General features: G+C 41.8%; 1 long non-coding RNA gene across 1 annotated transcript in view; it reads left to right on the forward strand.

Moving 5' to 3' along the window:
* The window catches only part of LOC134911588 (uncharacterized), a 106,393-nt gene extending 80,723 nt beyond the window's left edge, over positions 1–25,670 (forward strand). Inside the window, exons 4-5 of the long non-coding RNA XR_010176701.1 lie at positions 24,570–24,738; positions 24,876–25,670. This is a non-coding gene — a long non-coding RNA (uncharacterized LOC134911588). The remainder of the gene's footprint in view (positions 1–24,569; positions 24,739–24,875) is intronic.
* Positions 25,671–27,041: the final 1,371 nt, after the last annotated feature.

Here is a 27,041-nt window from a genome sequence, read left to right on the forward strand (position 1 = left end):
GTCGGCCACTTGGGTCGCTTAGCTTAGCCATCCAGCGACCTCGGTGCAAATTTTAGGACTAAAAATAATATTGTGAGGTGTGAGGTGTTCAGAATAGACTGAAAATAAGTGGAAAATATGGTTATTGAGGTTAATAATACTTTGGGATCAAAATGACCCCCAAATTCTATGATTTAAGCTGTTTTTTAGGGTTTTTTGAAAAAAAAACACCCGAATCCAAAACACACCCGAATCCGACAAAAAAAATTCGGTGAGGTTTTGCCAAAACGCGTTCGAACCCAAAACACGGCCGCGGAACCGAACCCAAAACCAAAACACAAAACCCGAAAAATTTCCGGTGCACATCTCTAGTTTATTTAGCAGTCTGCGATGTGGGACAGTGTCAAATGCCTTACTAAAGTCTAGATATGCTACATCTACAGCTCCCCCTTGATCTATTATTTTCGTCACAGAGTCAAAAAAGTCAATAAGATTAGTTTGGCATGATCTACCACCAGTAAATCCATGCTGTTTTGGATCCTGTAAGTGGTTTGCTTTAAGATATTCCACAACTCTTTCTTTTAATAGTTTTTCCATTACTTTCCCCACTACTGATGTAAGGCTTACTGGTCTGTAGTTACTTGCTTCTTCCTTGCTTCCACTTTTGTGCAGTGGAACTACATTTGCTCTTTTCCAGTCCTCTGTAATGGCACCTGTATTTAGTGACTGGTTAAATAATTCTGTTAACGGTGTAACCAGCACATCTTTTAGCTCTTTGAGTATCCTTGGGTGTATCCCATCTGGTCCCATTGATTTATCCACTTTTAGTAGTAGGTAACAGATAAGCAGGTGGGGGCAAGTAAAGTCATACATATAGGTATACCATAGGGACACAAGTTAGTTACATGTACGTCTAGTCAGTCAACGTTCAAGAGTTCAGCAGGCGGACCACTTGGGGAAAGAAACTTTTGCAGCTTCTGGTGGACCTGGCGTGGATGGCCCTGTAATGCATGCCTGAAAGAAGCAAGTTAAACATGTTGTGGCCAGGGTGAAGCTGGTCCTTTACTATCTTCGTTGCCCGCTTTTTAGCTCTGGACAGGTACAGGTCCTGGACTGAGGGAAGGTCAACCCGATGATCTTCTCTGTGGTTCTGACCACCTTTTGGAGCCTGCATCTGTCCCTCGCACTGGCGGAGCTATACCATACCAGTATCGAGGAGCACAGCACCGACTCTATACAATCGCGGAGTAGAAGTGGAGCAGAAGCTTCTGTGGGATATTGTACTTCATTAGATGCCTGAGGGAGAACAACCTCTGCTGCGCTTTCCTGACAGTGGCGTAAGCGTTGGACCCCCATTTAAGGTCCCGGGATATTGTGGTCCCTAGAAACTTAAAGGAGTCCACTTGCAATCCCACACTGTCAGCAATTGTTAGCAGAGGTGCACTAGCTAACTTCTTCCTGAAGTCCACTATAGTCCACTAACATCTTGACAGTTTTGAGGGGGTTGAGCTCAAGGTTGTTGTGGATGCACCACATGACCAACCGGCCTACTTCCTGTCTATAGGCCGATTCGTCCCCGTCCTTGATGAGGCCGATGACGATGGTGTCATTTGCGAATTTGATGATCTTTACTGATTGCGCCTCTGAGGTGCAGTCATTTGTGTACAGGGAGAAGAGCAGGCGTGAGAGGACACAACCCTGAGGGGCCCCTGTACTAATGGGAGGTGAATTCCCCCACTTTCACCACCTGTGTCCTATCTGTCAGGAAGTCTACTATCCAGGAACACTAAGCATCTAGGACCCCTAGGTGAAGTAATTTGGGGTGGAAGATGCTGGGGACGATTGTATTGAAGGCCAAGCTGAAATCGACAAACAGGACCCTCACATAGGTACTGGGAATGTCTAGGTGCTGTAGAATGTAGTGCAGGCCCAGGTTGACTACATCCTCGACACACTGATTCGATTGATAGGCGAATTGTAGGGGGTCCAGTTGGGGGTTAGTCACAGTTTTCAGGTGATTCAAAACCAGACGCTCGAACATTTTCATGACCACAGACGTCAGTGCTATTGGGGACCGGGACGATAGTAGACATTTTTAGGCAGGAAGGGACTTTCTGTAGCTCCAGTGATTTGTTGAATAGGTTGGTGAATATGGGGCGAGCTGACCCGCACATGCTTTTAGGGCAGATGGTGACACTCCGTCTGAATATACAAACTGATAAAACTTAATGGAGTAATGAGAAAAGGTTGGCCATTATAGCAGACCTCATCTGTTCTGCACTTCCAGAATGGTCGCCCAAATAGGACTCAGAATCAAGTGCAGGGTACGCAACTGAGTCCTGCACTGTCCACTCTGGTAGGAATTCCTCCCTCTAAAATTCACATAGGTTATGCAGAATACAACATGCTGCAACAATGTTAGGCATGATAGTAATGTGTACATCATTGCGTTTCATTAGACAGCGCCAAGGCCCTTTTAATCATCCGAAGGCATTTTCTACCACCATTCTTGCCGAGCTCCGGGTGTGCGTGTATGTAATTTGATTTGGGCTCAGCTGGACATGTTGGGTGAACCCCTTCATGAGCCATCGTCATAACGGGTAGGCTGCATCACCAATTATGTGTACCGGGATTTCCACTCTGTCCACAAATTTAGATTTCTAGTATGAATATACTATTTGTATACGCACATGAGCAGACTCCTCCATGGTGGTCAGGCTGGTAGCCACGTAGGGAGCATGTTTGAAGGCAAGGACAACTATTTGGTTTCAATGTAAATTAATTTGCATTCATCTATTCCCAGCTTGATTCATGGACATTGCGTCAGTTTAGAAATAAAAACACATCTATACCAGGGCCTGTTTTAAAAAATATTCTTTTTTTTTTAAATTACCTCTCTTGGAAAAAGGTAGCTCCCTTGCTTGTCATCTGCTAGGTGGTACAGATCCGAGTTTGCAAGCATTCGAGCATCATGTGACCGTCCCGGACAACCGATGAATACATCTGTGAAGCTAATATAAAAATATATATTAAGTATTAAAAGGGGTTTTAAACCATAAGCATTAAAAATACACACTGGGCAGAACATTCTTACCAATTTTAATGATCCACCACAGCTTGCAAAACAATGACATGCCTTCCCTTTCTGTTGTAATAGTCGGCAGGATTTTCATGAGGTGCGATTATAGGGATGTGGGGACCATCGATTACACCTGCACACTGCGGATATCCACACTCTACAAATACCTTAATTGTTTCAGCCAAACGCTGGCCATGCAGCAGAGAAATAAATCTGTGGTATAGGTTGTCCACCAAGGCTCTGGTCACCTCATGTACAATGGTGCAAACAGTAGATTATCCCCACACCAAACAGGCAAGCAATTGTGCGATATTCACCTGGAGTGATATACCACCACAATGCTATAGCTAGCCTCCTGCTTGGCTCTATTGGTGACCTGAAGTTTGTGGTCTGTCTAGAGAGTGCTGGGGACATTAAATCCAAAAGATAGTGGAATGTCTGACGTGACATTCAGAAGTGACACTTCCACTGAACATCCTGAAAGTTCAGCACACTTTGCATAAAAACTTGCCCATGCTGCCGTTCTCTAGCCCACAATCTTCGTTGTGTAGAGAGGTTAAGGTTGAGTATGGTGGTCACAGAAGCTGATATAAATCTCCTCCTGCGCAGGGATTGTCAGCGAAGAATGTCGGTCTCTCTCAAACACTGCAGCCTCCTCCTCCTAACATAGCTGCTGAACAAGCTACAGAATGTGAAAAGCTCAAATATCCTCTCACAGGCTGAATCCAAGAGCAGTACAGCTGAGACTATCACAAAGTCTATAGAGACATGTGCTCTGTCGGCCATGATTGCTGCACTACTGAGCACTCCCCAGCCCCTCCTTTTATTTCCTTAGAAACCTCATCAATGTGAGACAGAAAAGTCCATTTAAAATAATATCACACTGTTTTAAATGGGTGAACAAGGTTCAGTGTGAAAGGCACCGACCCGGGAATAGCCCGGTAATAACACGGCTCCAAAGTGCAATGTGAAAGGGGTATAGCGTGTCAGTGTCGGACTGGGGCATGAAGGGCCCAGCGGGGAAATGCAGTAATAGGGGCCCATGCTTAGAGGCTTGCATGTTCTGAGCCCCTTGTTAAATATATATTAGAGATGAGCGCCGGAAATTTTTCGGGTTTTGTGTTTTGGTTTTGGGTTCGGTTCCGCGGCCGTGTTTTGGGTTCGACCGCGTTTTGGCAAAACCTCACCGAATTTTTTTTGTCGGATTCGGGTGTGTTTTGGATTCGGGTGTTTTTTTTTAAAAACACTAAAAAACAGCTTAAATCATAGAATTTGGGGGTCATTTTGATCCCAAAGTATTATTAACCTCAAAAACCATAATTTACACTCATTTTCAGTCTATTCTGAATACCTCACACCTCACAATATTATTTTTAGTCCTAAAATTTGCACCTAGGTCGCTGGATGACTAAGCTAAGCGACCCTAGTGGCCGACACAAACACCGGGCCCATCTAGGAGTGGCACTGCAGTGTCACGCAGGATGTCCCTTCCAAAAAACCCTCCCCAAACAGCACATGACGCAAAGAAAAAAAGAGGCGCAATGAGGTAGCTGTGTGAGTAAGATAAGCGACCCTAGTGGCCGACACAAACACCGGGTCCATCTAGGAGTGGCACTGCAGTGTCACGCAGGATGGCCCTTCCAAAAAACCCTCCCCAAACAGCACATGACGCAAAGAAAAAAAGAGGCGCAATGAGGTAGCTGTGTGAGTAAGATAAGCGACCCTAGTGGCCGACACAAACACCGGGCCCATCTAGGAGTGGCACTGCAGTGTCACGCAGGATGTCCCTTCCAAAAAACCCTCCCCAAACAGCACATGACGCAAAGAAAAAAAGAGGCGCAATGAGGTAGCTGTGTGAGTAAGATAAGCGACCCTAGTGGCCGACACAAACACCGGGCCCATCTAGGAGTGGCACTGCAGTGTCACGCAGGATGGCCCTTCCAAAAAACCCTCCCCAAACAGCACATGACGCAAAGAAAAAAAGAGGCGCAATGAGGTAGCTGTGTGAGTAAGATAAGCGACCCTAGTGGCCGACACAAACACCGGGCCCATCTAGGAGTGGCACTGCAGTGTCACGCAGGATGGCCCTTCCAAAAAACATTCCACAAACAGCACATGACGCAAAGAAAAATTAAAGAAAAAAGAGGTGCAAGATGGAATTGTCCTTGGGCCCTCCCACCCACCCTTATGTTGTATAAACAGGACATGCACACTTTAACCAACCCATCATTTCAGTGACAGGGTCTGCCACACGACTGTGACTGAAATGACGGGTTGGTTTGGACCCCCACCAAAAAAGAAGCAATTAATCTCTCCTTGCACAAACTGGCTCTACAGAGGCAAGATGTCCACCTCATCATCATCCTCCGATATATCACCGTGTACATCCCCCTCCTCACAGATTATCAATTCGTCCCCACTGGAATCCACCATCTCAGCTCCCTGTGTACTTTGTGGAGGCAATTGCTGCTGGTCAATGTCTCCACGGAGGAATTGGTTATAATTCATTTTAATGAACATCATCTTCTCCACATTTTCTGGATGTAACCTCGTACGCCGATTGCTGACAAGGTGAGCGGCGGCACTAAACATAAAGTGCAAATAACAAATAAGCAGGTGCGCGGCCAACAGCAGCAGGTAGGAGGAAGGTCAATTCCTCAAAAGCTAAGTAGTAGAAAAGAAAATGGGTACCAGCGCTGGCTGAATGGGGTCGAGTTGATAAATTATCAACAATACTAAAAGTAATAAAAGTAATGATCACAACAATAATTTATAATGATATTAATAATAATAATGCGGATGGTTTGTTCTATGTAAAAAAATATAACAATTTAATAACATCTCATATAAGACAGTTCTAAAAGAAGAGGAATTCCTCTTGCCACTAGGTGGCAATAAAAACAAAAATAAGGCTTATCTGGACAAAATTCATAAATTCACATTCTCCAATATTGAAGTATGTCCAATCCTAAAGGCTAGGACAGCCTCCCTCTGTGCATTCACTGTACTGGGTGGATATTTACCAGATCCCCTTGTTGATGTGCATCAGCATTGGAGCAAGTCCATAATGTAGCTGTAGGGGTATAGCCAGTTGAATGGAAAAATCCAGTGATGGGAGAAAGTCCAAATAGTGCTAAGGAGGACACGGCTTTTGCGGGCCGGTTAGGAGAACGGAGTCCAGATAAAGCAGATGAATTCAAATCCAGATAGGCAGGGCTCAACGCGTTTCGCTGGTACCATCCAGCTTCCTCAGGAGCACTTGAGACAGGTGCATTCCACCTCCTATATCGTGCTCAATTGTATAGGCTTGAATGGCCTTTTGCTGCTCCTCCAACCTCTGAAGCATATAGAGGGTTGAATTCCACCTCGTTACCACTTCTTGCTTCAGATGATGGCAGGGCAGGTTCAGTAGTTTTTGGTGGTGCTCCAGTCTTCTGTACGTGGTGCCTGTACGCCGAAAGTGTCCCGCAATTCTTCTGGCCACCGACAGCATCTCTTGCACGCCCCTGTCGTTTTTTAAAAAATTCTGCACCACCAAATTCAAGGTATGTGCAAAACATGGGACGTGCTGGAATTTGCCCACACAATATTGCTGGCGTTGTCCGATGCCACAAATCCACAGGAGAGTCCAATTGGGGTAAGCCATTCCGCGATGATCTTCCTCAGTTGCCGTAAGAGGTTTTCAGCTGTGTGCGTATTCTGGAAACCGGTGATACAAAGCGTAGCCTGCCTAGGAAAGAGTTGTCGTTTGCGAGATGCTGCTACTGGTGCCGCCGCTGCTGTTCTTGCGGCGGGAGTCCATACATCTACCCAGTGGGCTGTCACAGTCATATAGTCCTGACCCTGTCCTGCTCCAATTGTCCACATGTCCGTGGTTAAGTGGACATTGGGTACAGCTGCATTTTTTAGGACACTGGTGAGTCTTTTTCTGAGGTCTGTGTACATTTTCGGTATCGCCTGCCTAGAGAAGTGGAACCTAGATGGTATTTGGTAACGGGGGCACACTACCTCAATAAATTGTCTAGTTCCCTGTGAACTAACGGCGGATACCGGACGCACGTCTAACACCAACATAGTTGTCAAGGCCTCAGTTATCCGCTTTGCAGCAGGATGACTGCTGTGATATTTCATCTTCCTCGCAAAGGACTGTTGGACAGTCAATTGCTTACTGGAAGTAGTACAAGTGGTCTTCCGACTTCCCCTCTGGGATGACCATCGACTCCCAGCAGCAACAACAGCAGCGCCAGCAGCAGTAGGCGTTACACGCAAGGATGCATCGGAGGAATCCCAGGCAGGAGAGGACTCGTCAGAATTGCCAGTGACATGGCCTGCAGGACTATTGGCATTCCTGGGGAAGGAGGAACTTGACACTGAGGGAGTTGGTGGGGTGGTTTGCGTGAGCTTGGTTACAAGAGGAAGGGATTTACTGGTCAGTGGACTGCTTCCGCTGTCACCCAAAGTTTTTGAACTTGTCACTGACTTATTATGAATGCGCTGCAGGTGACGTATAAGGGAGGATGTTCCGAGGTGGTTAACGTCCTTACCCCTACTTATTACAGCTTGACAAAGGCAACACACGGCTTGACACCTGTTGTCCGCATTTCTGTTGAAATACCTCCACACTGAAGAGCTGATTTTTTTGGTATTTTCACCAGGCATGTCAACGGCCATATTCCTCCCACAGACAACAGGTGTCTCCCCGGGTGCCTGACTTAAACAAACCACCTCACCATCAGAATCCTCCTGGTCAATTTCCTCCCCAGCGCCAGCAACACCCATATCCTCCTCATCCTGGTGTACTTCAACACTGACATCTTCAATCTGACTATCAGGAACTGGACTGCGGGTGCTCCTTCCAGCACTTGCAGGGGGCGTGCAAATGGTGGAAGGCGCATGCTCTTCACGTCCAGTGTTGGGAAGGTCAGGCATCGCAACCGACACAATTGGACTCTCCTTGTGGATTTGGGATTTCGAAGAACGCACAGTTCTTTGCGGTGCTTTTGCCAGCTTGAGTCTTTTCAGTTTTCTAGCGAGAGGCTGAGTGCTTCCATCCTCATGTGAAGCTGAACCACTAGCCATGAACATAGGCCAGGGCCTCAGCCGTTCCTTGCCACTCCGTGTGGTAAATGGCATATTGGCAAGTTTACGCTTCTCCTCCGACAATTTTATTTTAGGTTTTGGAGTCCTTTTTTTACTGATATTTGGTGTTTTGGATTTGACATGCTCTGTACTATGACATTGGGCATCGGCCTTGGAAGACGACGTTGCTGGCATTTCATCGTCTCGGCCATGACTAGTGGCAGCAGCTTCAGCACGAGGTGGAAGTGGATCTTGATCTTTCCCTAATTTTGGAACCTCAACATTTTTGTTCTCCATATTTTAATAGGCACAACTAAAAGGCACCTCAGGTAAACAATGGAGATGGATGGATACTAGTATACTTATGGATGGACTGCCGAGTGCCGACACAGAGGTAGCTACAGCCGTGGACTAACGTACTGTGTCTGCTGCTAATATAGACTGGATGATTGATAATGAGATGAAATCAATATATATATGTATGTATATATAATATCACTAGTACTGCAGCCGGACAGGTAGATAATATATTTATTAGGTAATGATGACTGATGACGGACCTGCTGGACACTGTCAGCTCAGCAGCACCGCAGACTGCTACAGTAAGCTACTATACTATAGTAGTATGTACAAAGAAGAAAGAAAAAAAAAAACCACGGGTAGGTGGTATACAATTATGGATGGACTGCCGAGTGCCGACACAGAGGTAGCTACAGCCGTGGACTAACGTACTGTGTCTGCTGCTAATATAGACTGGATGATTGATAATGAGATGAAATCAATATATATATGTATGTATATATAATATCACTAGTACTGCAGCCGGACAGGTAGATAATATATTTATTAGGTAATGATGACTGATGACGGACCTGCTGGACACTGTCAGCTCAGCAGCACCGCAGACTGCTACAGTAAGCTACTATACTATAGTAGTATGTACAAAGAAGAAAGAAAAAAAAAAACCACGGGTAGGTGGTATACAATTATGGATGGACTGCCGAGTGCCGACACAGAGGTAGCTACAGCCGTGGACTAACGTACTGTGTCTGCTGCTAATATAGACTGGATGATTGATAATGAGATGAAATCAATATATATATGTATGTATATATAATATCACTAGTACTGCAGCCGGACAGGTAGATAATATATTTATTAGGTAATGATGACTGATGACGGACCTGCTGGACACTGTCAGCTCAGCAGCACCGCAGACTGCTACAGTAAGCTACTATACTATAGTAGTATGTACAAAGAAGAAAGAAAAAAAAAAACCACGGGTAGGTGGTATACAATTATGGATGGACTGCCGAGTGCCGACACAGAGGTAGCTACAGCCGTGGACTAACGTACTGTGTCTGCTGCTAATATAGAGTCTAGACTGGATGATAAATTATTGATAATGAGATGAAATCAATATAATATCACTAGTACTGTAGCCGGACAGGTACTATATATATTTATTATGTAATGACTGATGACGGACCTGCTGGACACTGTCAGGTCAGCAGCACCGCAGACTGCTACAGTAAGCTACTATAGTAGTATGTATAAAGAAGAATGAAAAAAAAAAAAACACGGGTAGGTGGTATACAATATTATATATATATATATATATTATATACAATTATATATATATATATATATATATATATATATATATTAAACTGGTGGTGATTGATTATTAAACTGGTGGTCAGGTCACTCACGTTGCAACTTGCAACTAGTACTCCGAGTCCTAAGCAGACAATCACAAAATATATTATTATACTGGTGGTCAGTGTGGTCACAACAATGGCAGTGTGGCACTGACTCTGGCAGCAAAAGTGTGCACTGTACGTTATATGTACTCCTGAGTCCTGCTCTCAGACTCTAACTGCTCCCCACTGTCAGTGTCTCCCCCACAAGTCAGATAATACAATACACTTACAGTCACACTATCTAATCTATATCACTTCAGCAAGTAGTATAGTAGTAAAGTAGTACTCCTCCTAATAATGCTCCCCAAAATTACTACTACTGTGTCTCTCTCGTCTCTACTGTGTCTCTCTCTTCTCTAAACGGAGAGGACGCCAGCCACGTCCTCTCCCTATGACTCTCAATGCACGTGTGAAAATGGCGGCGACGCGCGGCTCCTTATATAGAATCCAAGTCTCGCGATAGAATCTGAGCCTCGCGAGAATCCGACAGCGGGATGATGACGTTCGGGCGCGCTCGGGTTAACCGAGCAAGGCGGGAAGATCCGAGTCGCTCGGACCCGTGAAAAAAAACATGAAGTTCGGGCGGGTTCGGATTCAGAGGAACCGAACCCGCTCATCTCTAATATATATAGCAATAACACTGTAGAAATTACACCATAGTCCCCTGCAGTATAATGTAACATATGGATAATGTGTAATTCAAGTGGAAAATCTGATCCCTAGACCCCCCCAGGCAGGGGGGCCCACCGGTTGTTTCCCCTGTACCCCTGTGGGCCAGTCCGACCCTGTAGCTAGTTCAAACCCGGGTCGGACGCGTGTTCAAATGCCGGCTCCTTACCGTGTTAGCGATGTGAAAGCGGTATTAGTTTGTCTTATGTTATGTTACCCCTCTTCCTTCTAAACTTTACACTGTTTAAAATCCTTAGGAATACAATTTAGGGCATTGTGTCATATATCAGTATTCCCTGCCTGATGTCTTATAGGTAGAGAAGCAACAAATGTTACCAAAAATTGGGTATTACTAAACAGTAACATATTCTTGAGCAATCTGTTCAGGGTTATAGTATATTGTATTGAGATACTTTGTTGCCTGGCCAGTACGATACTATATAATTTATTGGTTTAAGGAGATCTTACAATAGACATTACTATTTGTTCTGAATAACATCTAGCAAAAAATTATTCATGTATCTAACGTTTGATGTTATGTTATGAAAACAGGAGAAAGTTTATTATATAAGGCTTATTTATGATGCCTTATTTTTTATGTTATATGTTGTAATGTTTATGTGAGTCTTTTGAAGTCAATTAAAAGTTAAGTTTTATTATATAAATGAGTGCCCCAACATTGAGAGTTGTCTTTCCTTCTCCTTTTTCTATAAGTTTATTTCACAACTCCAGGGAGCACCGCCGGCTCAAATTAATTCATTATCTATATACAACTGTTCATTTTAGAACTAATTTGTTTTTCAAGATTAAATATAAGATACCGGTTTCTAAAATTATGTAATCCAGTGCACCGTTTCCCTACTAAGCTCTGTTTTTTGTTTCAAAAGTACATATTGTCAGTTGGGGAGAAAAATTTGGAAAAATGTTAAAGTTGTCTGTTTTAAAACAGTTTTAAATAGGTATCACTAACAGCTGCCAGTGTGTCTGCTCCAGAACTCAGATCAGTAGAAGAATACATGACTGAATTTCTGGGAAAAGGGGTTCATAAGATTATCTAAATCCCCTTTAGATGCTTTAGTGTTTTGTGGTTAAAAAAAGTTTATTGTTTTCTGGGAAAGACAAGGTTGGCTTTGTCCATGTAATGATCATGGAGAATTAAGTACTTAGTTATGACCATTGGGGTAAGTTATGCTGCTGTAGTCTTTGATCAACAATGTGCATAGAGAATTTTAAGGCAAGTGTGTAGGGGGGCAATCAATTTGCCGGCTGTCGGGATCCCGACCGTCAGGATACCGATGCCGGAATCCCGACAGCTGACAATATCTAAAGCCAGAATACTGGCTCACAGGGGCTCTTCCCACCCGCTGACGGTATTCTGGTGGATGGGATGTGGCTGTCGGGATACTGACAGCTGGCGTCCCGTCCACCGGGAATACATATGTATTCCATGTGTGGTGATATATTTGGACAATACTTTATTGAACAACAGAAAAATCTAAGCAAAATCATCTTTTTGTAGACTAGAAAATGTTAATTTGATGTAATGGAAGTGTCAGTTTGCATGCATAATGAGAAAGTTTGAGTTATCAAAACCTAAGTACTGTAGCTCCCTCTAATATTAAACCCTTATTTTCTGTCATTTAGGCACCCCTTATCACCATGACTAAAACAGGAGCTGGCCCCACTGAATAATCTATAAAACTGAATGAGAATTTACGAAATTAAAAGAGGCCTTTAGCTTTGAATGTATCCTACAGTATGTCATCCTTTGTTGGAAAATTAATCTGATGTTGGAACTGGGGCCAGCCTGTTGTGAGTTATTTTAAAAGATAAAAGTTTTAACCTTGTGCCTTCATTTCATGGAAATTCCTTACAGCGATGTGGGATTATGATGTGGGGAACAGGGAGTTGTTGGCTATAAAGTTGACATTTGAAGGATGGCAACATTGTCTGGATGGGATGCGGTCAAGATCCCGTTGGATGAGATCCTGATGGTCGGAATACCGACACTGGGATCCTGACCGGCACAATCTCGACATATTCTCCCTTTGTGGGTGTCCAAGACACCCATAAAGGGAGCATAAATTAGTGTGGTGAGCACAGCGAGGCACCGTGCCCGCAGTGTGGTGAGGGCAGCAATCCTGTCGGGATTGTGCTGGTCGGGATTCCGACCGCCGGGATCCCGTCCAGCGGGATCTCGTACTGATCCCGTCTGAAGAGTTCTAAACATTGTATCACAGTTTACTAATTATGAGAACTTATTTTATACTGATACTGCTAAAAGACTTCATTTTAGACAATGGGCCATTTTTTTCTCACCAGGCTTAACCTTGTAATAGCCTGAAGACCAGATTCTAAAAAGTAAGACACATTTGCTGTGGTTTTTCTATTTCAGAAACATTCAAGTCCACCTAAATGCATATCTATTATTCCTCCTGAGAATATTGTTGTGGTTCTCACATGAGACACTGTATGTCTTTGTTATTGAAGGAATCTTAGAGGCAGACTCCATCAGTTACTCCAGCTGTAAAACTTCAGGTCCTCATATTATAGGCAGAGTAATTAAAGGCGTATTCCATTCAGTCTAGGTAAAGTTGTTACTGAATTTATCAAGATAAATGTGTACAAGAAGTAAAAGTTATTGGGGTTATTTATTGAACAATAAGCACAAAAACTACTATATCATTTTATACTGTGGCAAAGTGACAGACTGCCATATTTGAGCTAGGTGTTAACCCAGGTGCACAGCTAGGGGGCTTGGTTGATAGGTGAGGCACATGCCCAAGGTGATGGCGAGAGGGAGGGCTAGGAAGAACCTAACAGAGAGCTGGGTTGTACAGTACACAGATTCGGTCTTTGTCACACACTGATACAAATGTCACACGTAAATTGATCAGTGTAATCTAGCAAACTAGTCTGTCCCATTTGTTTTATATATGCAAATAAGACACACTCTCACAAAATTAGGATGTTTTTGATCCATCTCAGGATACTTGGACCCCGCTGAAGGATACTTATTAGTGAATATGGAAGGTCTTAAAATAGGTCTGCTCATAGAAAGAACAGAGGGAGTGTAATAGATACTGGATAGCCAGAGGCAATCCTCACAATGCCAGATGACAACCAGGCACAGAATCAATGCCAGGATACCAGACTGGAATCCAAGCAGGTTATATCATGACCTGGAAGTTATTGGGTAGGCTGCTGGAAAAACTTGGCATAATACTAAACCTGGACTAGGTGCCTAATTCAGGTTGGATCACTCCTGCAATCTAACAAGCAGTTTCCAGATAGTCAGAAATATGCGCATACACAGGACCCGCTGTGGATGTAAATCTTCCGGGCTCATCAAACACTCTGCAGAATGCCGACAGGAACTCGTCAATATTAGCTAGGACTGGGTATGATTTCTCCCAGAGAGGTATTGCCCATGCCAAGGCTTGCCCTGAGACTATCTTGGTGAAAACATACATATTTACATGGTACATACCTTGCATAAAGTTGGCTGAGGCAACCTGAGGCATTCCACCCATTGTTACCAAACAACTCCCAGCAGGATCGGCAAACGACATGGATCCTGGGAGTTTTAGTTCAGTTGGAGAGCCACAGGCTGCTTTTCAAGGTCAAAGATGCCTTTCAGGAACTGATCCTACATTGAGGTTGAAAATAATTTTGACAGATGATTACACTATCTAAAAATATATGTTATATATATATTTTTCATTGTTTGTACTGTGGTCAAAATTGCCTGAAAATTAATGTTATTGGGTTAATAATACTCTAACAAGAATAAAAGGCCCAAATCATGTGATTTTAGCTTTTTTGCAAATTGTTTTTAAAATATATAGTAACATAGTAACAGTGGGGCAGATGTATTAACCTGGAGAAGGCATAAGGAAGTGATAAACCAGTGATATGTGTAAGGTGTCATAGGCAGCAGCCAATCAGCTCCAGTATGTAAATTAACAGTTAGGATCTGATTGGCTGCTGCCTTTATCACCTTGCACATATCACTGGTTTATCACTTCCTTATGCCTTCTCCAGGTTAATACATCTGCCCCATAGTATCTAAGGTTGAAAAAAGACGATTGTCCATCGAGTTCAACTTATTTGTGGTCTCCTATGCAGGATTAATGGTCTAAAATTTGTCTGATGCTGATGTCAGCCGTCGCGTTTTATCCCTCTTTTTATAGTCACTATGCACCATAACCCTGGATATCCTTATCCATTAGGAATTTATCTAACCCATTCTTAAAGGTGTTGACTGAGTCCAAAATAACTACTCCCTCAGGCAGGGAATTCCAAACACATATTGTCCATGAAAAAGTCTTTACGTCGTATTGTGCGGAATCTCCTCTCCTCCAACCTGAGCGAGTGTACACGAGTCCTCTGTGTTGATCTAACCAAAAACCGGTCCCGCTAAAGCTTTGTATATTGTCCCCTTATATATTTGTAGATGTTGATCATGTCCCCTCTTAGTCTCCTCTTTTCCAGTGTAAACATGCCTAGTCTTGTATGCCTTTCCTCGTATTCCAGCATCTCCATGCCCTTAATTAGTTTGGTTGTCCACCTCTGAACCTTTTCTAGCTCCAGGATATCCTTTATGTAGTATGGTGCCCAGAATTGTACACAGTATTCAAGGTGTGGCCTTACTAGTGATTTATATAACGGGAGTCTAACATCCTCGTCCCTTGCATCAATTCCTTTTTTTATGCATGCTAGTATCTTATTAGCCTTCTTTGCTGCAATCCTACTTTGGGTACTGCTGCTTTGAAACCAAAATCAGCAAAAATGGTCTGGTGTACATCTTTATCAATAACTAGATCAGGGGACTGAGGGAGGTAGAGTATTTTTGTAGTGGAAGGAAGGATGGATTAGTAACTCAATTTATTTAGTTTGATTCTTAAAATTCAAATGAATCATTGGGGGCATTGGTGATGGAATTTATTGCATAGACTTTTTTATTGGCTAAATCTGTCGAAAACACCTGCAAACGGGTGGTCTTCAGGTTGCCGACTGTCGGGATCCCGGCGCCGGAATCCCGACAGCCGGCATACCGACAGATTTTCTCCCTCATGGGGGTCCACGACCCCCCTGGAGGGAGAATAAATAGCGTGGCGCGCGTAGCCCACCACCGTGTCCGCAGTGTGGCGAGCGTAGCGAGCCCGCAAGGGGCTCATTTGCGCTCGCCATGCTGTTGGTATGCCGGTGGTCGGGCTCCTGGCATCGGTATGCTGGTCGCCAGGAGCCCGGCCGCCGGCATACCATACTACACCCCTGCAAACTGAATAGTGAAGTGTCGGATCCTCTACGTCAGAGAGGATGTGACCCAATTGAATACACCCCAAGTAACACTGGTTATACACAGATTGTACCCCTGAATGAGCCTGCATTTGTTTGATGCTGCCACTGCTGCTGTTTGTTCTGCTGAAGGCCAGTGAGTTGTAACAGTCATGTATCTTTAGTTTGCTCTGTCCCGATTGTCCACATATCTGTGTTTACAACTGCATTTTAGAGGACACTAATAAGGTTGTTTTTTTAATGTCCTTGTACAGACTGGAAATTGCTTTTCTAGCGAAATGGAATCTACTGTAGATGGGACTTGATAGTGGAGACACAGGACCTCAATTAACTATCTATAACCCACTGCGTTAATGGTAGATGCTGGATGCACATCTAATGCCAGCATCACTGTTATGGCATCAGTAATCCGCTATGCAACTGGGTGATTGCTGTCATACTTGTGCCCCCTTGAAAAGGAATGTTTAATAGTCAATTATTTTGTTAAACTACTACAAGTAGTCTACCTGGTCCTCTTCTGGGATGAAGATAAACTTACAGCAGCATCAGCAACAGGCGTAGAAGTCAAGGATCCTTCTGAGGAATCCCTGATAGGAGTAGAGTCAGTCGTGCTTATGAAATTAGATTTAGGACTACTTCTGATCATTATTGAGGATGATGAAGATGTTGGTGGTGAAGATTGCAGGCACTTGGATCTAACAGAGAGAAGGGAGCTAGGTTATGCTGGACTGATTGGTATGTTTTTAGCCAAAGTTTTTGATTTTGACAAAAACTTTGGATTAATACACTTCAAGTGACGTAACAGGGTGGAGGTTCCTAGATGATTATAGTCCCTACCTCTACTTACACTTGCTTTACAAATGGTAGAGATAGCTTGAGAATTGTTGTCTGGATCTGGGTAGAAATAATCCACTAATAAAAGGAGGCTGTTTTAGTCTTTTGCCCCGGCATGACAATGGGCTTTTTCATATCATGGGCAACAACTGTTTCTTCCTTGGCATCAAATCCTCATCATCAACATCATCAGTGTCACATTGTCACAATAAGAGTATGATACTCAATTTTTTTTAAATATATTTTTTTCTTTCATTTTTTTTTACACTGGGGCAGAGCATCCCTAGATTGATAGAACAATAGAAGGTTGGAGGAGATTTTAAACTAGGAGCCTGGGGGGAGGGTTTAGCTAGAAACTACGGGTCATGCAGTGAGAATAGTGGGGATGGCGGTAGTAAACAAAATGGGGGAGAAGTTGGGGGGAGGGTAAGAGCAGGCGGTAAGGTTACTAACATGGGTACTAAAAGAGATTTTACCAAAGCACTAACCAATGATGATTACAGGTCATCATTGCTACATAAAGTGAAAGATGTCCCTAACGCAAGGGAAAATACTTATCTTAGTTGTATGTATGTAAATTCTAGAAGCATTACTGGTAAAAAGGGCGAACTAGAAATACTTGCAGCAAGCAAACAGTATGATATTATAGGCATTACTGAAACTTGATGGGACGAATCTCTTGATTGGACAGTCAATCTAGAGGGCTTTACGCTGTTTAGGAGATACAGACTAAATAAAAAGGGTGGAGGGGTGTGTCTTTACGTAAAGCCATTTTTAAAACCTGATATACGGGAAGATATTCAGGAGGGGACTGTAGACACTGTTGAGACGTTATTGGTAGAAATTGCATGCAGGGAAAAAGGAATAAAAAAGTTAGTATTGGGTGTATGCTATAGGCCGCCTGGTATTAACGTATCTGATGAGGAATTGTTACTAAAGCAAATTGAAAGAGCAGCAGGAGTAGGAGACATAGTAGTGATGGGAGATTTTAACTATCCAGAGATAAACTGGAAAAATGATTCATGGGATACTGCTAGGGGCAATATGTTTTTAAACACACTAAATGATAACTACTTAGTTCAACTAATTGAGGAACCTACCAGGTATCATGCAATCTTAGACCTGGTATTAACAAACAATGGGGATTTGGTATCAGGTATTATAGTAGGGGAACCCATAGGAAACAGCGACCACAATATGGTCACAGTCAATATCAGTTTTCATAAACAGTCCTATACTGGCTCAACTAGGACTTTAAACGTTAGCAAAGCAAATTTTGAAAAGATGAGGGTATTTTTCAGGGATATTGAATGGGAAGGTTTGTTTCTAGGAAAAAAATACTATGGAAAAATGGGATGTACTAAAATTCCTGCTAGCTAAAAATACTCAAATTTATTCCTACGAGCAGCAAAAAAAAAGGAATAAAAATCATAAACCGATGTGGCTTAACAAAAAGAAAAAGGAACTTATGGGCAAGAAAAGGTGAGCATGTAAAAAATACAAATCTGACGGGGAAGCAGAGTCATTTCAGCACTATAAGGAATGTAACAAAATATGCAAAAAGGAAATAAGAGCGGCTAAAGTAGAAACTGAAAAACTAGTAGCAAAGGAAAGAAAAGCGAATCCAAAAAAAATCTTTAAATACATTAATAGCAAGAGATTAATGAAGGAGAGCACAGGCCCTTTAAAAGACAAGTTGGGAGTCTTAAGCAAAAATGATAATGACATAGCGGACACACTAAATGAGTTTTTTTCAACAGTATTTACTAGAGAGGACCCAATGCAGGGACTAACACATAATCTCAATAATGAGAAAATCCCACTGATAGGTACTTATTTAAGTAAGGATGTAGTCTGTGACCGATTAAAGCATTTAAAGATTAATAAGTCACCAGGTCCTGATGGTATTCACCCAAGGGTTCTAATGGACTTCACTCTGAACTTGCAAAACCGCTATTTTTGATCTTTAAGGATTCAGTAATATCAGGTATGGTTTCCAAAGACTGGCGTATAGCGGAAGTAGTGCCTATATTCAAAAAGGGAAGTAAAGCTGAACCAGGTAATTATAGACCGGTTAGTCTTACATCTATAGTGGGGAAAGTATTGGAAGGTATTCTAAGAGATAGTATTCAGAAGTTCCTTGAAGTCAATAAGGTCATTAAAAGGAATCAACATGGGTTTATGAAGGACAGATCCTGTCAAACCAACTTACTTGGCTTTTATGAAACAGTAAGCGCAAACCTAGATCAGGGTAAAGAGGTGGATGTAATCTTTTTAGACTTTGCCAAAGCTTTCAACACTGTACCACACATGAGACTTATCTACAAGCTACAAGAAATAGGGCTAGGAAGCACAATATGCACTTGGGTCAAAAATTGGTTAGATAATAGGGAGCAGCGCGTTGTGGTTAATGGATCTTTTTCAAATTGGACTGAAGTACTAAGTGGTGTGCCGCAAGGCTCAGTATTAGGACCGCTATTGTTCAATATTTTCATTAACGACCTAACAGAAGGTCTAGAGAGCATGGTGTCAATTTTTGCAGATGATATCAAATTGTGTCAAGTTATAAATGTGGAGGGGGATGCTGAGTCGCTTCAGAATTACTTAGTTAAATTAGAAGCTTAGGCAGCGAAATGGAGAATGCGCTTCAATACAGACAAGTGTAAAGTAATGCACTGTGGTAACAAGAACAAAAATAACACCTACATACTAAATGGGGTAAAATTAGGGGATTCTGTAGTGGAAAAGGACTTAGGTGTCCTCATAGATAGCAAACTCAGCAGTAGTACCCAAAGTAGAACTGCAGCAAAGAAGGCTAATAAGATATTAGCATGCATAAAACGGGGAATTGATGCTAGGGAGGAGAGTGTTATACTCCCGTTATATAAATCACTTGTGAGGCCAAATGCGGGCGACATAACTAATTAAGGGTATGGAGACGCTGGAATACGAGGAAAGGCTTGCAAGACTAAGCATGTTTACACTGGAAAAGAGGAGACTAAGAGGGGACATGATCAACATCTACAAATATATAAGGGGACAATATACAGATCTTGCGCAGGACCTATTTTTGGTTAGATCAACACAGAGAACTCGTGGACACTCGCTCAGGTTAGAGGAGAGGAGATTCCGCACAATACGGCGTAAAGGCTTTTTTACGGTAAGGACGATACGTGTTTGGAATTCCCTGCCTGAGGGAGTTGTAATGAAAATTTGATACCTGGGATTGCGCAAATTAAATTTTCAAAGGCAGCCTCTTTTACCCAAAAAGGAGAAACACCATTCTCCTACATAAACTTAATAATACATGGATTAGGGTACAAGAATTGGCGCTAATGACCACAGATGTTTCCTTAAAAACAATTTTAATTTATTATGCAAAAAAATGAGGTAAAGTGCATGTGCCAGCACCTAGTTTACATTCCTCATACGATAAACAATTAAAACAAACAATATGAGATACTTATACATAAAACAATTCAGTTCCAAAAAGTGCAGGTGTGTCTTGTAATCAATCTCTCACCAAATAATGGGGGTGCGGTGGGCTAAGCTTTTTAGCAAGCAAAAGAAAAGGTCCTGGCCTCCAGAGCATGGCACCACCGCAGATGGTTTTGGATTAGCCCCAAATGGGAGAGTCCCTCCTGCCAAGGTTTTCTCCTAGCTCACAGCAAACAAGTCCGTGTCGACGCGTTTCGGTCTTCGAAAGACCTTACTAAAGGACGGATAGTGTGCTGTGATGATTTCCTCCTTTTTAAACCCTTATTCCTGAAATTAGTCCATTTCCATTTCCGCTCTATAGCGGAAGTGACATCATTGCGTTCCACCGCTGATGCTTCACTGTATTCTCCCGTATAGGAGAAATACGTCACTTCCGTTTCCGCTCCTTAGCGGAAGTGACATATGCGGTTCACCCTCCTCTCCTGCTTGCATTCCACTCTGTTGTCCGAACATAGTGACGCTTGCGGTTCACATTATTCCTTCACAGTCTTTCATTTCTGAATCGCTTTGATCTGTATTTATTCCATATAAGATAAATCTTCATCCATAGTATAAATACCGCAATGTTCAGGTTCGGAACCAGTAATCCAACCTCATTCCATCAAAAACTATTGCCGTACTTTATATTCCTGCAAAGTCATACCCTAACATGGAATGGGGTGGTTACTGTTCCCTTTATGAGTGTGTTGTCCAATAGTTCATAAACAAATAAAAAGATAAAAAAGAGATATATAGATAATTAGAATAAATACATAAAAGGATATATAAAAGGATATTTTTTAATTTAAGAACTATTTTAATTTGAAATCGACATTATGTCCTATTGGTTTCAAAGTATCTAATTCGAATATCCATTTCATCTCCCCCTGTGCTAGTAATTTTTCAACATTAGTGTTTCTCCAATTCGATTTCACCTGTTGAATTCCCATAAAACGTTTTATGTGTTCAGTTCTATTATTATGGATTTTACAAAAAAGCTCAGACAGGGGGTGAGTTACAAGTCCTTTTTTAATATTGTATATATGTTCGGCAGCCCGAGTCTTCAGTGCTCTGGAGGTCTTCCCTATGTATATTTGTCCACAACTGCATTCCAACATATACACAATATTCTTTGAGTGACAGGTTATAAAGTTATTGATTTTGTATTTTTTTCCCTTTACTTCGAATTCTGTTATCTTTCTAGGAATATTTTGCTTGGTACATGTGCCGCATCTATGAAAACCTTTGTACAGTTCCTTACCAAAGTGTTTTCACCCAAACTGCTCTTCACTAGTCTATCCTTTAAAGATTTTGCTTTCTTGTAAATAAAGACTGGTTTATCAGGCATTGATGGTCCTAGAACTGGATCATCCTTAAGGATTCTCCAATTCTTTTTAAATATATTCTCAATTTTCCTGAAGTGTGAGCCATATTGGGTTATAAAAGCCCATTCGTAAGGGGAAATCTCCTCCTTCCTTTTTGATGTTTCTTTCAAGAGGTACTCTCTTTTAACCTGACTTAATTTAATCTTTGCAATTAGAAGGTTATCATCAGTATAACCCTTTTCTTTAAATCTTTGTGACATTTCTTTCACCTGCATTTCTAAAACATTCTCATCGGTACAGTTCCTTTTTAGGCGCTTATAGTGTCCCAGTGGAATATTTTGTAGCCATCGGGCGTGGTGTTCACTATTGATGTTTATATAGGAGTTTGAATCTGTCTCCTTCCTAAACATCTTGGTACATATCTGATGTTCCTGTATATAGATCATAAGGTCTAAATATGTCACACTTTCCTTGCTTCTTGTAAAAGTTAGGATCTGACCCTAAGGGCAGTTGAAAAAGAGGTTCTATCAAAAGAGGAGGCTGATTTTATTAATATCAACGACCCCACAACCCCCACTATGTATATTTTACCAAAAATTCACAAAAGCAGTACCCAACCACCTGGACGTCCCATAATTAGTGGAACGAATAGTATCACTTCCAACTTATCTGCACTGATTGACTTCTATTTACAGCCAATGGTAGTTAAAACTACATCGTACATTAAAGATACTGGGGATTTTTTAAGAAAAAATAACAATATAGAATGGGATGACGAATGCACTTTAGTGAGTGCTGATGTCAGTACTTTGTATATGATAATAGAATGGGAGAAAGGCAAAACAGCAGTTCAATTCTTTTTAGAAAAATGTGACTATTCAAAGGATCTTAAAGATTTTATAACTGAATCGGTTGGTTTTATAATAATAAAAAATTATTTTTATTTTAATGGATCCTTTTACCTACAACAAAAAGGTACAGCCATGGGCACCAGATATGCCCCCAGTTATGCAAATGTGAAAACACTTTGGTAAGGAACTGTACCAAAGGTTTTCATAGATGCGGCACATGTATAATGTGCAAATCAACTACCAAGCAAAATATTCCTAGAAAGATAACAGAATTCGAAGTAAAGGGAAAAAAATACAAAATCAATAACTTTATAACCTGTCACTCAAAGAATATTGTGTATATGTTGGAATGCAGTTGTGGACAAATATACATAGGGAAGACCTCCAGAGCACTAAAGACTCGGGCTGCCGAACATATATACAATATTAAAAAAGGACTTGTAACTCATCCCCTGTCAGAGCATTTTTGTAAAATCCATAATAATAGAACTGAACACATAAAACATTTTATGGGAATTCAACAGGTGAAATCGAATTGGAGAAACACTAATGTTGAAAAATTACTAGCACAGGGGGAAATTAAATGGATATTCGAATTAGATACTTTGAAACCAATAGGACATAATGTCGATATCGAATTAAAATAGTTCTTAAATTAAAAAATATCCTTTTATATATCCTTTTATGTATTTATTCTAATTATCTATATATCTCTTTTTTATCTTTTTATTTGTTTATGAACTATTGGACAACACACTCATAAAGGGAACAGTAACCACCCCATTCCATGTTAGGGTATGACTTTGCGGGAATATAAAGTACGGCAATAGTTTTTGATGGAATGAGGTTGGATTACTGGTTCCGAACCTAAACAATGCGGTATTTATACTATGGATGAAGATTTATCTTATATGGAATAAATACAGATCAAAGCGATTCAGAAATTAAAGACTGCGAAGGAATAATGTGAACCGCAAGCGTCACTATGTTCGGACAACGGAGTGGAACTCAAGCAGGAGAAAAAGGTGAACCGCATATGTCACTTCCGCTAAGGAGCGGAAACAGAAGTGACGTATTTCTCCTATACGGGAGAATATAGTGAAGCGTCAGTGGTGGAACGCAATGATGTCACTTCCGCTATAGAGCGGAAATGGAAATGGACTAATTTCCAGAATAGGGGTTTAAAAAGGAGGAAATCATCACAGCACACTATCCGTCCTTGAGGAAGGTCTTTCGAAGACTGAAAAGCGTCGACACGGACTTGTTTGCTGTGAGCTAGGAGAAAACCTTGGCAGGAGGGACTCTCCCATTTGGGGATAATCCAAAACCATCTGTGGTGGTGCCGTGCTCTGGAGTCCGGGACCTTTTCTTTTGCTTGCTAAAAAGCTTAGCCCACAGCACCCCCATTATTTGGTGAGAGATTGTTTACAAAACACACCTGCACTTTTTGGAACTGAATTGTTTTATGTATAAGTATCTCATATTGTTTGTTTTAATTGTTTATCGTATGAGGAATGTAAACTAGGTGCTGGCACATGCACTTTACCTCATTTTTTTGCACAATAAATTAAAATTGTTTTTAAGGAAACATCTGTGGTCATTAGTGCCAATTCTTGTACCCTAATCCATGTATTATTGAGGGAGTTGTTTTGGCTGACTCAGTCAACACCTTTAAGAATGGGTTAGATTAATTCCTAATGGATAAGGATATCCAGGGTTATGGGGCATAGTCACGCACTATGGTTATTATAAAAAAGAGGGGTAAAACGTAACGGCAGTCATCAACATCAGTCAAAATTTGATACCAAATAATCCTGCATAGGAGATCACAAATAGGTTGAACTCGATGGACAAATGTCTTTTTTTAACATTAGATACTATGTTACTATGTTACCCCTGGATTGACACAGCAGCCCCTTGTGGGACAAAGCAGACCTTGGATGGACAACACAGCACCCCTTTAAGTATAACAAAGCACCCCTGGGGACGGACCACCTACAGTTGGGGTATCACCTACGGGGTCACAATACGTATATGATTGTTATTACAGTCTGCTCTGACTAGCAGTGTCACAGAAAAATAATAGTATAGTACACTGGGGTATAGCACACACACACACACACACAGTATAAAAGCATGTGGTAATAAGCCCACAGTGCATTGTATTTTGGTACGAGTTTCAGCTCACCATTATCCATATGTTTTCAAAAGAAACTTATTAAAACTCTTTCAAGCATGATAGAGCTCTCCTTTCATTTCTCTTTTTGCACAGATACCCATTGTCCTGAGGATTCCAGGATTAGAGAGGAGTAGCGGATCCAAATATATATACTGTGGTCCTCGTGCTTTTTCATAAACTGGATTGATGAGTACTAACTCTTTTTTGGACTGAGAATTCAGTGTTTTATACTGAATGTTTGGTACAGAGGTATGCTGAACAGGTAATAGAAGCACATTGTTTTTTCTGTAATATATATATATATATATATATATATATATAAAATCAAATAATTAAGCAGAATTGGTGGTTTGTAAGTGCTAGGATAATTTTATCATATTTATTTTTGCACTGGGGCAGAGCACCCCTAGATTAACAGAGCACTCCTGGTTGACACAGTAGCCCCTGTATGAACGGACACAGCACAGACAGAGCACCTCTCGTGGTCACAGCAGCACCCCTAGTCAGACACAGTAGGCACAGCCCCCCAGATGGACAACAGATCAGCACCCCTGGTTGGAAACAGCAGCCTCAGCCTCTTGATGGACAACACTGCAGCATCCCTGGATGGAGAATACAGCAGCTCTTAATGGACACTGCATGGACACATCTGCTCACTATAAGCTCCTCAGCCAGGAGTAAAGATGGCAGGATCACCAGGGACGTTTATAGAATTCAAAATCTGCGAGAATCTGACAGAGGGAGGATGACGTTTTCCTAATTTTGTGACCCAAGTAGTCAGGCGGGATAACCCAAGCTGTACTCAAATCCCGATCTGGATCTGGAAGTTCGAATGGGTCCAGTTCCCACTCATCTCTGTTCACAATACACAACCCCCCTTCCCCTTACTCTAGCTCTACTTACATTTCAAATCAGGAGCCAGAGACAGGTTGGGTTAAGAATCTTACTAATTTGTAAGTTTGTGTAAATGACTGCCAAATGTAAAAAGAAAATCCAGAATGCATGTGATTGGCTTTCAACTGTAAGTATGATGTAAGGCTGATCTGAGCATGTTCCCTGCATACTGCATAGGATATAAGTTCTCGAAAATAAGGTTTGAGAAAAACAGGTCATGTGCAGTCAATCTGCACTTTCCCTCAGACTATGGGGGTACTTCAGACTGCATCACTGCAGCGGCAGCTATCGCAGTCTGAATGCGCACCCCGGGAGCCCAGTCAGATGCTAAAAGCATCTCTGGGCTGTGATCGCCTCTGCCTGATTGACAGGAAGAAGCGGTCGCAGGGCGGGAGGGGGCATGCCAATGGTGTTAGAATGACAATGGCGGACGCGGTCCGGACAACGGAGGTGTGTCCGGACCATTGGGGGGGGGGGCCGCGGCGGATGAGTGACGTCACACGCAGCCGCTGCGACCCAGGATGCGACGAGTTGCTGCCTGCCAGTGCACAGGAGCTGCGCTGGCAGGGAGCTACTCACCAGCTGTGCGATGCTTTTGTACCCGTGGAGGGAGGGGGTAGGACCAGACATGCAGGGCGGACTAGCACTGTCCTGGGCGTCCCCCGGCATGTCTGAGAAACTGATTGTAGATGTGCTAAATTTAGCACATCTATGATCAGATCTGAATTAGGCCCTATGTCATTAGAGGTTAGTGACATACTGTACAGTAACAGTTTGTGACATCAGCTGAAGGGAGGAACTAACTGATGCTCTTGATTTATCCCAAGAGCAGACACGGAAGGATGAACTCAAACACTGGGTTGGACCCGCCAGAGTCAGATTATCGGGAAATTTCATCCAGTCCATATCCCTTCCATGTTACAAGATTTTGAAGCAATTAACAATGTAGCAATAAATCTAAAAGGTCTTCCACAACATATTCCAAATGCCATTGTACTAGTTAGAGGTACAGAAGGACAAAGATTAAAGATTTCTGGTTTCAAAATGGAGATGTAAAGCACTGGGTGGATGTTTCTCATGGACCAGTTAAATCGTAGAAGATCCAAGAGAAAACTGAGGATTAAAGATAGTTTGACTTGTGAGGTGCTAGCAAAATGTTTGTTTTTTTTAAACTATGACAGTTTTATATTTTATGGAACTATGACAGAATTATTATAACCTCAATTGTTGGATATACTTAATGAATCTGGAATTAAACCCTCATATTGATAGTCACCAGGCAAAACAGAAGTGCTATGTAAGTTTTATTTTTTTTATTGAAGAACAACTTTTTACCACAATTAAAAATAAATTAGTTACTAATGAGTGGTCTTTTGCCCGTCATATTTTGTCTGATGACTCGATCTGTATGAGGGTTTAATTCCAGATTCATTTAAGACTAACATTAAATTATGCAAGATTATCTTGGAAAGAAGATTTACCTTCTGGAATGAACTATCTTCTTTTTTTAATGACTACAAGTTAGAGTTCATCAAATCTCTTCTAAAAATTGGTATTATCATGAACAATTTTTGAAATTTGGTATAAGTTTAAGTTATTAAACCAGTAAGGTACTATAGTAGTATCAGTGGCGTAAGTTCGTCCCAGTTGCCCGGAGGCAAGTTAAATATT

The sequence above is a fragment of the Pseudophryne corroboree genome, chromosome 4 (assembly GCF_028390025.1).
Source record: "Pseudophryne corroboree isolate aPseCor3 chromosome 4, aPseCor3.hap2, whole genome shotgun sequence".
NCBI classification, from domain to species: domain Eukaryota; kingdom Metazoa; phylum Chordata; class Amphibia; order Anura; family Myobatrachidae; genus Pseudophryne; species Pseudophryne corroboree.